Raw genomic sequence first — 15,087 nt, forward strand, 5'->3', positions numbered from 1 at the left:
GTTTGACACAAAAACTTGGGTGTTTACGGCCCAAGCTTAGCCTTGGCCGTAAACTCCTCTTTTTGTCTTCAAATGATGTTGTTTGATGCATTTAAACATTCCTTAGTGTCAAGTCTAAATTACCAAACACCTTAGATGAGTTTTTGGGGCTTTAAACAAGGATTTGTGGGGTTTTTGGGGTGTTTACGGCCTAAGCACAAGCTTGGGCCGTAAACTCCTTTTTAAGCTTCAATTTCCTGTGTTTTAGTGTCCAGACTCTCCTAGGTATGTGCCTTAATTAGTCCATAAGCTTAAAGGAAGGGAAAATGAGGTTTTTGGCAAGTTTCTAGGGGTTTACGGCCTAAGGGGCTTCTTAGGCCGTAAACTCCTTTTTGGTCCTTGATTTCTATGATTTTGGCCTCTAATTACAGGGGAGTATGTCTAAATTAAGATAGGGAAGGAGTCCTTACGTTTGGAAGTCGGAAATTCGCGGAATTGGGGTCGATCTCGGGTCTAGAGAGAGAAAGTAGTGAGAGAGAGAGAGAATGTGTGGTAAAAGAGTGTTCAAATGTTGATTACACTCATTTCATATGCCTCGGGTATCGTACCCAATACACGGCTACCCGATGCTTAAAGTTTAACAGGGTTAAAACTTTTTACCCGGGTGAAGTGGTTGAAAAAGTAATATAACTCTATTAGGTTAAACGGGGTTAACACATACAAGTTATATTTACTTATGATAATGTCAAGACATGCATATAACTAGATATTCGGTTATTGACGATTCCAAATATTACAGAAAATAACGTATAGTGACACATTCCGTTAGTGAAGATGAGATTTGTAACGGGAATAGATTTGGGGTTGTCACACATTTCTTAAGGCGTCTTACATCATCGTTTTACTAGAGTTGGTAGCAGGATACAGGCCGATCGCATGTTACTTTAAATTACAATTGGCTTAAGGTAGTTAGTACAACAGTAGTTAGTTATTACAATACTATAGTACTATAATATTTTTACCATTACATTTACTTCGTGAACATTCACACGATGCACGGTAATGTAAAAGCTATATTTTTGGTTAATGATAGTCGGATTTGGGAAAATACACACTCTTACAAAGAGACACGCACAGATACTAGATGCCTTGGTAGAAGGCTACTTTTAGTAGAAAACATAGGGTTTTCTAGGAGGTTCAAAACTTTTACAAACTTACACTTCACATACTTGCAAATACTTTCTTACAATTTAAGACACTAAAATACTTATGATCTCACCAGCTTTAAAACTGATACTCTCTTTCAAAATAACTTGTATCCTCAGGTCAACAGTAAACAGGCACCGATGCAAGGTTTTAGAGAAGATGGAGCTCGTTCAAGACTCATCTTTCATTTTGATTTATACTTTAGTGTCTATTAAAGCATGTCAGAACACTTGTATTAAAATTATATTATTAATGCAATGGATGATGTTGTTGCTTGTTTACTACTATTCATTGTTGTAATACTGTACATGACGTCCTCCGCCCCAGAACGTTTCCGCCGTTCCTGGTTTTGGGGTGTTACAAAAGCATTGTTAAATTGCATTGACTTCTAATGTGGAACTAAATAATGAAATAATGCTCATCAAAGCTTTGATTAAATTGCATAGACTTCTATTGAGGAAATCAAGAATTAAACAATGCTCATCAAAGGTTTTCTAAATTGCAAAGACTAGTTCTATTGTGGAACTCAAGAATTAAACAATGCTCATCAATGCTTTGCTAAATTGCATAGACTTCTAAGGTAGAACCCAAGAATGAAACAATGCTCATCAAAGCTTTGCAAAATTGCATAGATTTATATTGTGGAACTCAAGAATCAAACAATGCTCATCATAGTTTTGCTTAAATTACATAGACCTTTTATTTTGGAACTCGTGAATTAAAAGATGCTCATAAAAGCTTTGCTAAATTGCATAGATTTCTATTGTGAATCTCAAGTATTAAACAATGCTAATCAAAGCATTGATAAATTGCATAGACTTCTAATGTGGAGCCTAAGAATGAAACAATACTCATGAAAGCTTCGCTAAATTGCATAGACTTCTATTGTGGAACTCAAGAATCAAACAATGCTCATCAAAGCTTTGCTTTAATTGCATATACTTCTATTGTGGAAATCAAGAATTAAACCATGCTCATCAAAGCTTTGCTAAATTGCATAGACTTCTAATGTGGAACTCAAGAATGAAACAATGCTTGTGAAAGCTTTGCGTAAACTACATAAACTTCTATTGTGGAAGTCAAGAATAAAGAAATGCTCATCAAAGCTTTGCTAAATTGTGAAGACTACTTCTATTATGGAACTCAAGAATTAAATAATTCTCATCAAAGCTTTGATAAAATGCGTAGACTTCTAATGTGGAACATAAGAAATAAACAACGCTCATCAAAGCATTGCTTAAATTGCATAGTCTTCTATTGCGGAACTCAAGAATTTTACATTGCTCATCAAAGCTTTGCTAAATTGCGAAGACAACATCTGTTGTGGAACTCAAGAATTAAACAATGATCATCAAAACTTTGCTAAATTCCATAGACTTCTAATGTTGAACTCAAGAATAAAACAATGCTCATCAAAGCTTTGCTTAAATTGCATACATTATTTTGTGGAACTCAAGAAGTAAACAATGTTCATTAAAGCTTTGCTAAATCGCAAAGACTACTTCTATTGTGGAACTCAAAAATTAAACAATGTTCATCAATGCTTTGCTAAATTGCATAGACTTTCAATGTGGAACCCAAGAATGAAACAATCCTCATCAAAGCTTAGCTAAATTGCATAGACTTCTATTATGGAACTCAAGAATCAAACAATTCTCATCAATGGTTTGCTTAAATTGCAAAGACTTCTATTGTGGAACTCAAGAATTAAACGATGCTCATCAATGATTTGCTAAATTGCATAAACTTCTACGGTGGAACTCAAGAATTAAACAATGCTCATAAAAGCTTTGCTAAATCGCAAAGACTACATCTATTGTGGAACTCAAGAATTAAGTAATGCTCATCAAAGCTTTGCTAAATTGTATAGAATTCTAAAGTGGAACTCAATAATGAAACAATGTTCATCAAAGCTTTGCTGAAATTATATAGACTTCTGTTATTGAACTCAAGAATTAATCAATGCTCTTCGAAGCTTTGCTAAATTGCGAAGAAGACTTTTATTGTGGAACTCAAGAATTAAACAATGGTTATCAAAGCTTTGTTAAATTGCGTTGACTTCTAACGTGGAACTAAAGAATGAAGTAATGCTCATCAAAGCTTTGCTTAATTAGCATAGACTTCTATTGTGGAACTAAAGAATTAAACAATGTTCATCAAAGCTTTGCTAAATTGCAAAGACTCCTACTATTGTGGAACTCAAGAATTAAACAATGCTCATTAATGCTTTGCTAAATTGCATATACTTCTAAGGTGTAACCCAAGAATCAAACAATGCTCATCAATGCTTCGAAAAATTACCTAGACTTATATTATGGAACTCAAGAATCAAACAATGCTCATCAAAGTTTTACTTAAATTGCATAGACTTCTATTTTGGAACTAATTAATTAAAAGATGCTCATCAAAGCTTTGCTAAATTGCATAGACTTCTAATGTGGAACCCAAGAATGAAACAATGCTCATGAAAGCTTCGCTAAATTGCATAGAATTCTATTGTGGAACTCAAGAATCAAACAAGGCTCATCAAAGTTTTTCTTAAAATACATAGACTTCTAGTGTGGAAATCAAGAATTAAACGATGCTCATCAAAGATTTGCTAAATTGCATAGACTTCTAATGTGTAACTCAAGAATGAAACAATGCTCGTCAAAGCTTTGCTTAAACTGCATAGACTTCTATTGTAGAAGTCAAGAATAAATGATCATCAAAGCTTTGCTAAATTGCGAAGACTACTTCTATTGTGGAACTCAAGAATTAAACAATGCTCATCAAAGCTTTGCAAAATTGCATAGACTTCTAATGTGGAACTCAAGAAATAAACAATGCTCATCAAAGCATTGCTTGAATTGTATAGACTTCTATTATGGAACTCAAGAATTTTACCATGCTCATCAAAGCTTTGCTAAATTGCGAAGACGACATCTATTGTAAAACTCAAGAATTAAACAATGATCATCAAAACTTTGCTAAATTCCATAGACTTCTAATGTGGAACTCAAGAATGAAACAATGCTCATCAAAGCTTTGCTTAAATTGCATACACTTCTATTGTGGAACTCAATAATTAAACAATGATCATGAAAGCTTTGCTAAATTGCAAAGACTACTTCTATTGTGGAACTCAAAAATTAAACAATGCTCATCAATGCTTTGCTAAATTACATAGACTTCCAATGTGGAACCCAAGAATGAAACAGTCCTCATCAAAGCTTTGCTAAATTACACAGACTTCTATTGTGGAACTCAATAATCAAACAATTTTCATCAAAGCTTTGCTTAAATTCCATAGACTTCTATTTTGGAACTCAAGAATTAAATGATGCCCATCAAATCTTTGCTAAAATACATAAACTTGTACTGTGGAACTCAAGAATTAAACAATGCTCATCAAAGCCTTGCTAAATTGTGAAGACTACATCTATTGTGGAACTCAAGAATTAAACAATGTTCATTAAAGCATTTCTAAATTACATAGAATTATAATGTGGAATTCAATAATGAAACAATGCTCATCAAAGCTTTGCTGAAATATAGCCTTTAGTTGTGGAACTCAAGAATTAAACAAGGCTCTTCGAAGCTTTGCTAAATTGCGATGACGACTTTTATTGTGGAACTCAAGAATTACACAATGGTTATCAAAGCTTTGTTAAATTGCGTTGACTTCTAATGTGGAACTAAAGAATGAAATAATACTCATCAAAGCTTTGCTTAAATTGCATAGACTTCTATTGTGGAACTCAAGAATTAAACAATAATCATCAAAGGTTTGCTAAATTGCAAAGACTACTTTTATTGTGGAACTCAAAAAATAAACAATGTTCATCAATGCTTTGCTAAATTGCAAAGACATCTAAGGTGGACCCCAAGAATTAAGCAATGCTCATCTAAGCTTTTCTAAAATTGCATAGACTTATATTGTGGAACTCAAGAATCAAATAATGCTCATCATAGTTTTGCTTAAATTGCATAAACTTCTATTTTGGAACTCAAGAATTAAAAGACGCTCATACAAGCTTTGTTAAATTGCATAGATTTCTATTGTGGATCTCAATTATTAAACAATGCTCATCAAAGCATTGCTAAGTTGCATAGACTTCTAATGTGAAACCCAAGAATGAAACAATAGTCATGAAAGCTTCGCTAAATTGCATAGACTTCTATTGTGGAACTCAAGAATCAAACAATGCTCATCAAAGCTTTGCTTAAACTGCATAGACTTATTTTGAGGAAATCAAGAATTAAATGATGCTCATCAAATCTTTGCTAAATTGCATAGACTTCTAATGTGGAACTCAAGAATGAAATAATGCTTGTCAAAGCTTTGCTTAAACTGCATAGACTTCTATTGTGGAAGTCAAGAATAAATGCTCATCAAAGCCTTGATAAATTGCGAAGACTACTTCTATTGTGGAACTCAAGAATTAAACAATGCTCATCAAAGCTTTGCTAAATTGCATAGATTTCTAATGTGGAACTCAAGAAATAAACAATGCTCATCAAAGCATCGCTTGAATTGCATTGACTTCTATTATGAAACTCAAGAATTTTACAATGCTCCTCAAAGCTTTGCTAAATTGCGAAGACGACATCTATTATGGAACTAAAGAATTAAACAATGATCATAAAAACTTTGCTAAATTCCATAGACTTGTAATGTGGAACTCAAGAATGAAACGATGCTCATCAAAGCTTTGCTTTAATTGCATACACTTCTATTGTGGAACTCAAGAATTAAACAATGATCATTAAAGCATTGCTAAATTGCAAAGACTACATCTATTGTGGAACTCAAAAATTAAACAATGCTCATCAATGCTTTGATAAATTGCATAGACATCCAATGTGGAACCCAATAATGAAACAATCATCATCAAAGCTTTGCTAAATTGCATAGACTTCTATTGTGGAACTCAAGAATCAAACGGTTTTCATCAAAGCTTTGCTTAAATTGCATAGACTTCTATTGTGGAACTCAAGAATTAAATGATGCTCATCAAAGCCTTGCTAAATTGCATAAACTTCTGCTATGGAACTCAAGAATTAAACAATGCTCATCAACGCCTTACTAAATTGCGAAGACTACATCTATTGTGGAACTCAAGAATTAAACAATGCTCATCAAAGCATTTCTAAATTACATAGAATTCTAATGTTGAATTCAATAATGAAACAATGCTCATCAAAGCTTTGCTGAAATATAGACTTCTGTTGTGGAACTCAAGAATTAAACAATGCTCTTGGAAGCTTTGCTAAATTGCGAAGACGACTTTTATTGTGGAACTCAAGAATTAAACAATGGTTATCAAAGCTTTGTTAAATTGCGTTGACTTCTAATGTGGAACTAAAGAATGAAATAATGCTCATCAAAGTTTTGCTTAAATTGCATAGACTTCTATTGTGGAACTCAAGAATTAAACAATGCTCATCAAAGGTTTGCTAAATTGCAAAGGCTACTTTTATTGTGGAACTCAAAAAATAAACAATGCTCATCAACGCTTTGCTAAATTGCATAGACATCTAAGGTGGAACCCAAGAATGAAACAATGTTTTGACAATCCGAAATTTCCATTATGTACAAACTATATCACTTCAATAGAAGTTATAGCAGTCACAGTTAATTTTCAGACTTTTCGCGTAAGTTGGAGTAATTCAGGGTTTACACTTAAGGAGATATCAGGAGAGTGTTGCACTAGGGTTTTGTGCGACACTATTATTCCATCACTCTATTATGTTAGAGGTCATTTAAGGAATAAAAATATTAATATCTCAGGACTATAAATAGAATTCTGAACCAAATTCATTCATTATTCGCATTTCCAACTAGAGAAAAGCCATTTTCTCTCTCACGATGTTCGGGTTTTTATCCCAAATCATGAGTACCTCTTTCTAGTAGTGTTAGAAAGCATTATATGTAGTTATAACATGATTTAGAAGGCTAAATCACTAGATTTAGGAGTTTACTCCCCAAGGTGTTCTTGGGCGGTAAACTCCCGAAACAAAGCCAAAACCGACCCTTGTGTTATACAACTACCTTAGACTCATATGTATGCGTGTTAGGGACAAGAAAACAACCATAAATCACCCAAGTTTGGGAGTTCACGGCACAAGAGTTGCTTAGGCCGTAAACTCCCTTTTTGAACTCAAAATGGTGTTTTAAGGCCACTAAAGCTTTAAGACTTTTATCAAGACTAGTTCCCATTTAATCTAAGGCCTTAAGCACATCAAAGAACACAAACAAATGAGAGTTTACGGCCCAAGTGTATCTTAGGCCGTAAACTCCATAGAAATGGACCAAAGGGTGTTATTAAGACACCTAAAGCCCTAGACCTTTACATGGAATTATTCCCCACTTAATCTAAGGACCAAAGCACATCAAAATCACATTTCAAAGTGATTTTACGGCCATGACATGGTTCATGGGCCGTAAACTCATTAAAGGGACACCAAAGTGTGTCAATAGTCTTCATATGCTTGGAATAAAAGTCTAGAACCTATACCACAAGTGTAAGAGACTAGAAAGCATCAAAAACACACCATACTTAGAGTTTATGGCCATAAACTCTAAGGGGAATGGCCTTAGGGCTGTAAACTCCTAAATGGAGTGTTTCTAGACCTTAAACCCTTCCAAGGACTTAGCCACCAAGTTGGAATAATTCTAGGAATCATTAGGGACTTCAAAACACACCAAACCCCCATGGTTGGGAGTTTACGGCCGTAAACTCCATGTGTGATGGTATATGGGGAGTAAACTCACATATAGGGTCCTTTGGAACCCTAAACACAAGTGCCTTGTCCCATATTAGCTTAGATGCAATCCTTAGGGCTTAAAACACTTATATAAAGTGTTTATTATGTCTTGGATGTCTTAACATTATCAATTAGTGATTTAAGACTAACTGAATGCATATATGTGTGATTATATGTTCATTATGATCGTAGTGTGTGTACAAGTCCTCGCTTGACACCTAGCCATCCTATACCGTTCAGTTCATCCCAATCACCAACTACAGGTGAGTTTATACCCGTTAATCAATGTTTTAAATGATTTTAAATGCTTTAATGGGGGGGGGGGGGAATACAAGTAGAAAACAGTATGTTATTAAATCAATCTCATGTATTTTATAACTGTGTTTTCACTCAGTACATTTCACATATTGCAAAAGGTGTCACATGAAATGGTTTTCTATCTTAAAATACCTTGATAACAAAAGTATTAGTTTTGAAATGTTTATTTAAAATGACATCAAGTCATTCTTAATTGTTGTTCAAAACTCCTAGATATCTTGCAAAACCATTATTTTTACCTTCTTGAATCAAACTATACTTATGCGCATATGTTCATTTATATGATAGAGATTATAGTTTTCATCCTTCGTTTAGTTTTCCGACACCCTGGTGTATTAAGGGTGCATAAATCTACTTGAACAACCACTTACTTTCCAGTTAATTATCATAGGGATAGTTAGAAGATATCAAACACTATTACTACTACAAGGAATCACACAAGAGTTAGTTCATTCATGAGTCTATACCAATACCTTACATGATACATGAGTACACGTACTTAGGATTACATGATACATGAATATGTTTACATATACTTACCTGTTACATGAACACACTTACATGAATACCATACAGGAACACTTCTTCATAGGTGTATTATCCTGTATTTACTTACCTTGGATACTTGTACTTAGAACTAAGAGGATGATTTATTAGTACTTATTGTGTAACTTGTCTTTCCTATCCCGGTTCAATGGGATGTTTCGGCGGGACTTACCATTCCGAATCCCACTGATTAGCACTGGTGGCCGATGAACGTCTACGGATGTCTAAGGTTGTCACTTATTTAGTAGTCAGTGACGGGACTAACCATCCCCCTGTCCACTGTTGCAACAGTGGATGAGATGTGAATCTTCGGAGGACCATTAGGTTAGCGATCTGCCTTAAGAGATCGATATCGGGACTAACCCTCCCTCCACCCTGCTGCCGCTACAGAGGATGAGGGGACACTCTTTGGATGTCCATAGGGTCTATCTTTCGCTTCGGCGATGTCGTGTTAATCGTGGTCACCCAGAGATAACACTTGCATGATTATATTTTTCCTATTTTACTTTATTTTGTGATATATTCACATAAACGATGAGTTAGACTAAGTACTTTTAGTACTAGTCAATAGTAAGGAAAAACTATCATAGTCACAACAAAACATTCGGGTCTTGGTAGAAGACTACCTAGTCATAACAGAACATTAGGGTCTTGGTAGAAGACTATCATATCATTTCCCTATTTTACTTTATTTTGTGATATATTCACATAAACGATGAGTTAGACTAAGTACTTTTAGTACTAGTCAATAGAAAGGAAAAGTTGTCATTTTACTTACAGAATATTAGGGTCTTGGTAGAAGACTATCATATCATTTTCCTATTTTACTTTATTTTGTGATATATTCACATAAACGATGAGTTAGACTAAGTACTTTTAGTACTAGTCAATAGAAAGGAAAAGCTGCGTTTTACTTACAGAATATTAGGGTCTTGGTAGAAGACTATCATATCATTTTCCTATTTCACTTTATTTTGTGATAAATTCACATAAACGATGAGTTAGACTAAGTACTCTCAGTACTAGTCAATAGAAAGGAAAACCTATCATTTTACTTTGTCATAACAAAACATTCGGGTCTTAGTAGAAGACCACAGTTCATACTTATATCAACTGTTCTATTTATGGATTTATACGACATTCTTAACAGCATTCCAAAATAGGACAACAACACCTAAATACTTATGAATTCACCAGCTTTATAGCTGATACTCGTTTTCAAAATAACTTGTTGTAACAACCCGAAATTTCATATCACTTCTTGTACCTCAACTTGTAATCCAATTCGATCAACCAAACGTCATTTTCAAATTCGTTTTCGATTTCGCCATTTTATTAAGTCATTAGTTATATCAATCTAAAATGACTTAATGGGTGTCTTAATACATTTAGAAATCATTCTAACACCCCACTTTAGTGATCGGAATAATTATAGAATCGACCATATCGAGTCACGACAATTTGGTTGGGTATGACCAAAAGCCCCACTTAACGTCGGTATCGGGTAGAATTCCGTCGTGTCCAATTCCCGAACACTATATAAAATGTTTTAAGACTTTATTTGAAGCCTTTGGCCAATTTCTCATTAAACTCTCACAACCTCTCTCCTCAAGCTAGAATTAAGGTCCAAATCTCAAATCCAAGGCTTCAAATCTCTAAGGTACTTTCCCTAGCTTGTATTGTAACCTTCTTAGCCTTCAAATTTGAGTTCAAAACATGGATTAAGACCATATTCATGAGTTTACGGCCATGGAGCCTTCATGGGCCGTAAACTCATATAGCATGGGTTTTTAAGCCCCAAATCCCTTCCTAAGCAATTTTGGACTTTAGTTATGGCTTAATGGCTTCATGGACAAGACTTTTATCATTTGAAACATGGATTTTTTAGCCATTTGAAGGATTTTACGGCCAAGGCATAAGCTTGGGCCGTAAACTCATGTAAATGAGGTTTTCATGAACTTAAGCCCTTCCAAATCATAGTTGGGACTTAGATATGACATTAGGGCTTGCTAATCTAGAATTGGAACACTTTAAACATGATTTTTGGGTAATAAAAGTGAGTTTACGGCCAAGACATACTCTTGGGCCGTAAACTCCTCTTAAATGGTGATTTAGTGCCTTAAAACATGTCAAAATGCTTTCAAACTCAACCAATGGCCTTGTGGTAAATCCTAGATTCATCTAAAAATGATTTGGAGACCTTAAACACAACATATACCCTACATAAGTGAGTTTACGGCCAAAGAACTCCTCCTAGGCCGTAAACTCCTATAAGTGTGGCTAATGATGTCTTAAACCACCCTAAAAGCTTGGAAAATTTTCTAGAATTGCATGTGAGTGTTTTAAACATCAAAAACTAATTTTTCAAGAGCATAATGAGAGTTTACGGCCATAGAACATGCCTCTAGGCCGTAAACTCCTAAAAGTTTGTTAAATGGTAACCTAAATTCATAACAATGCTTAGAAAATTAGTTAGAATCACATGTGATTGTCCTATATAGTTCAAATTAACCATTCTTGGCCATGGATGAGTTTACGGCCGTAAACTCTAAGAGTGTGGCCGTAAAATCATGTTTTAAATGATGTAAATTCATTCCAAGTGTTCCAAGGCATTTTAGATAATCCATTCTAGCAATCCCCATGTCCATTTAAGCCCTTAGACCATCAAAACCACACCAACATGAGTTTACGGCCGTAAACTCATGTGTGGGTGTGTTTTGTGGTTGTAAACTCATTTAAATGTCTACTTATGGAGAGTAAACTCAAGTCCCAAGTCCCTAGTGTCATTACACGTCCGAAGATATCACCCGGGTCACTCCAAACGCTCATTTTGAGGTGTTTAACCTCGTTGGAGTGAAATGTTCCATATGATTAGTGAATGTATCCCTAATTGTATATATATGGACATCATTTCATTTTACATAGGGACATCGCGAGTAAACAATCCCCGAATCAACGTCTAGTATCCAAAACCGACACATTCCCGAGTCCGGTGAGTTCATACCCCTACCTTTTTCACTGTTTTTCACTGTTTTCAGGGGGGAACACAAGCAAAGTACAAGGGTTTTCTTGTACTCAAAACTTATTTTCATGTGTGTATTTCACATTTCATATGCTTTTAATATCGATTACACAACTGATAACGAGTTGAATACACAGATTACTTAGACATTTATTTGTGAAATGAGTTTTATAAACTGTTATGTTTTATATATTTCACAAATGGTTTTCCACATTTTATCAGTTAAAAGCATGACTTTATAACACATGAACAATATATTTTGTACACTGTCTTGTCCTCGGTAACATTCCACAGAGATACACGAATGGAGGATTATCCTATTATTACTAGTAAATTTGTTATTCCGTATGATTGGAGACACGTCCTCGGCAAACACTCCACAGAGATACGCGAGTGGAGGACTACACCCGTAACCAGAATCTCTGGAATTTAGAGAGCGTGACTTGAGTGTATAGATCTATATGGGGCTGACTACCCCACACCTGGCTGCTAGCTACAGCCGAACCGAAATGGTTCAAGGGTGACGAAAGTCATAAGGATTGTGGACTACTTATTGCCACAGGTTCAGTCTTTAGTATGGTTATGGAACTCGCAACTAGGATAACAGAGATTTACTTATAGTAATAATGAACCACATACTACATTTTACAGATAACCAGGATTCAGTTTACATCTTTTATATCTTTTACATCTTTTACAAATGATAACCAACATTCAGGAAGGTATGGGACCTTCCTGGGAAACCTTGTACATAACCAGGTCTAACAGAATACATCTTTCACATTGAAAACCAACATACAGGAAAGCATGGGGCATTCCTGGGTAACATTCACATAACCAGAAAAGTGTAACCAATAGAATAACATTACAATTTTTACAATAACTAACAATTCAGGAAAGTATGGGACTTTCCTGGGAATACACTGGTACATAAAAGGAATAGAACAATGAAGTGGATAATCAAACTATATTTTACTTTTGTGATACAACAATCAACTTTTAAGAAAATATGGGATTTTCTTGGTGTGTGTTATATTTTCAGAAACAGAAAGGAAACATAAACATTTTACAAAACAAAACTACTTATGAACTCACCAGCGTTATGTTGATTTTTAAACTGCTTGTGTTCTCAGGTCAAAGATAGTACAGGTACTCGAAGACTTACTTTGTTCAGAATCGTGTGCGTGCAAGGCTCGTTCATTTTGTTTATATCTATATTATGTATCACAACTGTATAAACTGTGTCTTTTGAAACAAATTGTAAAACTTTTAATATGTAATGTAATGTTTGTTTCACTTTACTTACTATGTACATTGGATTTGATACTCAACGTGGAGTCAACCCCGGAAATGTTTCCGCCTTCGGTTTTCGGGGTGTGACACTTGTATTTTCAGGTCATCAGTTAGACAGGTACGATGTCCAGGCCTTGAGAAGACGGAGCACAGTCAAGACTCGCCATATTTTGATTATTCATTTTTATTGTTGTACATTATGAAAGAACACACATGTATTAAAACTTTACCTTTTAATGCAATGGATGATGTTGTTGCTTGTTTATTATATTACACTATTGTGATACTGTACATGACGTCCTCCACCCCTGAACGTTTCCGCCGTTCGTGGTTTTGGGGTGGGACAGATTGGTATCAGAGCATTGTTTATAGTGAATTAAGTATATCAACCCATAAAAGATATACTAACTATAAACACATTGGGATTAAAACACTCTGTCTAAGAGTTTATGCTTATAAATAATAAAACATTTAACAAAGTATACGTGCCTGCACTCATACTAAAATCAGTGTCACAATGACAAGAACAAAAGTATTACGATTGTTGAATATCACAGGTAAGCTCGGGGATGTATGGTCAGCCTTGGGAGTGGCATAGCCTGATCAACTATGCTGTTCCAAAGAGTGATTAGCACATGCCCAAGAATGGTTGTGATATGGCAACAAGTCTAAAAACTTACCAACATTACCACAATGAGAACATTATAATAGAACCTAAGTCTAAAATACTATAGGGGTATTTTGTGTTACTAAAAGTACTTTATACTTGAGAACTAAAATGGAATCTTCATTCCTAAATTGATAATTGCTAAGTGGATACGCTAAAGTTATATGTAACTAGGATGTTATAGACTTAGAATCGGTGAAATTTTTGCTTTACCCCTATTCCTTGTGAATTTGGAGTTGAGGTCACTTAATCGAAGGCCTATCCTGGTATGCACTTTACAAATAGCGATGGAACTAATGAAGATTTCCTAAATAATTATCTAGATAGTTCGTCTAATAATTATTTTCTTACCTCAATTCTCGCGTAGATAACATGGATGGATTCCATCCCCACGACAACCTGTTCCTTCCGAACGAAGTGATTGCTGGATGGTTTGGAGAAGAACCAGATGATGATCATCCAATCCCTCTGAATGATCACCATGTTGATGACCTTTCAGACGATGCCATCTCCGAACCCGAGGTTGAGAACCTACCCCAGGCAGCTCCCGTTCCGATTCCTAACCCTCGTCCGGCTTTTCATGGCCCGACGCTTGAGTGGGTGGGATGTTTGGAAACATGGAGCCAAGGACAAGATCAGCCCATTCCATTTAATGGTGACCGAAGCTTCTATGACTTGAGCAATGGGGGCTCAACAGATAGAATCATGCCAATTCTGATCTGAAGGGTTGCCCGAAACGAAATTCAGGGGAGGACAACTTTACAACGTATCGCAGAAATCGATACAAATGGAGGAATGCATATGCTTCGCACCAGTCACCTTGAACATGCTCGTGAGAGGTCTGAAAGAGACCATGAAACCCTGCTGCAAGCACTGGCTGATTCATGAGACGAAGTCATGGAACTTCGGGTACGTCAGAGAGTGTACGAAAGACACCTACTTGATGTGGAACGCCAACTGGCTGAACTGAGAGTTCACCAGAGGGATGACGTCGCTAGTAGTAGATACTTTACTTTATATTCCTTGTTAAAAAGGAATCGTCTTTCTGTCTATGCCCGATGTGGCATTTTCTATGAAACTATCTTGTACTATAAGTACTTTAGTTAGGCCCTTTATGCTGTCAAGAACTATCTTCTCTGGATATGATGTAAGACCTTTTACAAGGTCATTTTCCCGAACTTGTACGTCATGAATATCACATATATTGACAGTCGGCTAACTTCTGTGTCGTTCTTTATTCGAATACTCTTATCATACTTTCATTAGAGTCTATTTGAAAAATACTCTAGCCAAGTCATTGGACTAT

This window comes from Lactuca serriola, chromosome 5 (assembly GCF_051521515.1).
Source record: "Lactuca serriola cultivar US96UC23 chromosome 5, Lser_US96UC23_V15, whole genome shotgun sequence".
NCBI classification, from domain to species: Eukaryota; Viridiplantae; Streptophyta; class Magnoliopsida; order Asterales; family Asteraceae; genus Lactuca; species Lactuca serriola.